Source organism: Mus caroli, unplaced genomic scaffold (assembly GCF_978045245.1).
Source record: "Mus caroli unplaced genomic scaffold, Mus_caroli_1 scaffold_6, whole genome shotgun sequence".
Lineage (NCBI taxonomy): Eukaryota > Metazoa > Chordata > Mammalia > Rodentia > Muridae > Mus > Mus caroli.
In genome coordinates this window covers 26,587,198-26,589,907 of record NW_028227261.1, presented here as the reverse complement: position 1 = coordinate 26,589,907, position 2,710 = coordinate 26,587,198, and positions in this window count along the sequence as shown.

The following is a 2,710-nucleotide window of genomic DNA, read 5'->3' as shown; positions in this document are numbered from 1 at the left end:
TCCTCCTGCCTCCTGCCTCCCTCCTGCCCATACATTAGCTTTGGGAGTGTAGGGGACTAGATGCTCCTGGGAGCCTAAGGCCCCAGGCGTTCCAAATAACCAACGAACCCTTTTGTTTTCCTGCCCCTGTGCTGGAGCCTGTAGCGGAGGGTCAGTGGAGCTACTAACCACTACTTTGAGTCTTTGTGCACATCTAGGGTTTTTTTTTTAGTTCCTCCCTTCTCTCCACCTGACTCTGGGTCCATTTTCTCTGCCTCTGTCATGGACTAGAAGAGAATGTGAGCCCTGTGCAGGCACCCAAGTATCCATCCTCCTGGGATGGTTCATCCCATTGTCAAATTGGCTAGCTTAGGAGACACACTTCCACCCGTATCTATGAGGGCATTTCCAGTGAGGTTAATTAAGGAGAGACGACTTACTCTGAAGTTGAGCTACACCATCCTGTGGGGTGGGGTCCTACAGTGAATTTAAAAAATGAGGAGCCTGAGAGAGAGAGAGGTGCATTGTGGGCTAAAGACACTAACACCGGCTCCCTTGAGGAAGCCCAGTTGTTTGAATGACACACTGGAAGAACCAGACATCCAGGAGGGAGGGACAGCCACAGTTCACTGGGCTCAAACCTGCAGCCTTTAGGTTGGAATTCTCCAAAAGGTTGTCCAGGTATTCCTGGGGCAGACCTCTCTGCCTCAGGCAGATCTGCCTTCAGGGACGAGGGAGGACCGCTCCTTGATAGGGGTGGTTAATGGGAAGGAGCAGAAATTCCTGGGGCTCCTGCTCACTAGGTTTTGAGGCCCAGGCAAGCTGGAGGCACATCTGCAATGAGGGGACCAGGACTTCCCTTGCAGCCCTGATAAAGTCATTAGACTTTAGCCCATTCAGGGATCAACCCTGCTGGCCACCGGTCATCAGCCTAGGACTGTAGGGCCATGCCTGAGAGTCCCCTGTTGAGTAGGATTCTGGGAAAGAAAAACCCTTCTCTCTTCTATGACCCCCACAAAGGGGTCACCATCAGTTCAATGTTGGGACCCCAGGATGATTGGGAGAGTCAAATGTCCACCTCGGTGGAGCCACACCCCATCTCTACGTAGCTCAGCTCCTATACATGGATTTCTGGTGCTGCGAAAAGGCTGTTTCCAACAACTGAGGAGAGTTGGAGACTTGGGGGCTCAGTGGACTGTCACTGCCCCACCCTGTCAGCACTCCTTCCCATGCAGTAGGGACAGACCATGGACGCTTCAGTAGGCTCCTACTCTGGTGAGCTGCACCTGGCTGATGGGAAAGGTGTCTTGTACTGACTTGGTGAGGAAGGGGTGCGTCTTGCTGGCTGTGGCAGCGGGGCTGGCATCCCTCTGTATGGAAAGCTCCAAGGAAGATAAGAAAGGCTCGGCAGCCTCTCCCCTGTCAGCAGCCCACAGGAAACACCACAGGCTCACACTCCACTCAAACACTCCCTCTTTATCTCAATGAAGACCCTGGTTTCATGTCTCTTTTTCTTCCAGTTCTCTTGACCCTGCTATCGCTGGCATACAGAGTACCAGTGTGGGAATACGGGTGAGCGGGAAACACATAGTTCTTAAAAGGTTTGCTGAAGCTTTATTGCGCCTCTTAGAGCCTCGATTGTGATGAAGAAGGCGAGAGGCAACAGGACCTTACTGAGCTGGAGGAGGAATGAACGAGGTGGGCAGAGCTAGTGAAGGGCACTGGCTAGGGGAGGTCCTCTGGGTCTTCAGACTCTCAGGCATGGCCCTACAGTTCTGGGCTGATGAGACAGGAAAGGGTGGTGACAAAAACTCAGACAGATCTGCCATTAGGCTAAGAGCTGGCACTGTGAAGGTGCTCTGCCCGGGCTCTGTCACACACTTGACCCCCTGGGTGAGATTCCACAGGGCTAGAGAGGACAACGTGACCAGACTGTGGCCCCCTATAGACTTTACCCTGGGATCAATAGCTCTGTAGCTCTGAGCTGCCTTTTAGAGCCACTTGATCCTTCCAGCTAGGTCTGAAGAGACCTGAGGGCAGATGCTTTCCTCAGTCCCTGCAACTCAGGCCAGGGGAGTCACTGAGGGGCAGTGTTTGCAGTGAAGTCACTGAGCCCACCTGCCACATGGAGTATTGTGTTATCTTAAATCAAGTCTCTGTCTCTCTGTCTTATCTCTCTGCCTCTGTCTCTCTCTCTCTCCCTCCCCACCTTCCTCTCTCCCACCACTTTTTCTCCCGCCCTCCCTCTCCTAAAAGTGCATGCATTTGGCTCCTATTTGGCCCCAGCATAGAGACCACTCAGAGAGACCCAGTGGCTCTCCCAAGGGCTCACAACAATGTCATGATCACAGTCCCTGTACGTAAGCTTCCGTTAGCTGGGTATACCAAGCCCAGGTGGCCTTAGTCAGGGAGACCAAGGTGGGAGTGAGGGTCTTTCCATCCCAGTGGCTCAAGTGCAGTTACTACAGTGGCTAGCTCAGAGGCTCCACTCCCATGGGGAGTCTCCTCTGGTCACTTCCCTCCTGGGGAACCTTCCCCTCCCCCCAGGCTCCCCTCCATCCCTCCCTTGCACCCTGGAAGTACCCTGCACCCTGCACCCGGATGGTCTTGGGAAGGGGAAGGCTGAGGTGCTGTGAACATGCTCAGACCCTGCTTCAGGGTCAGGGACTTGGGTTTATCTGTGGAACAGAACACGGAGCCCCTGTTGCCAGCGAGTTCTTTAGCTGGATGT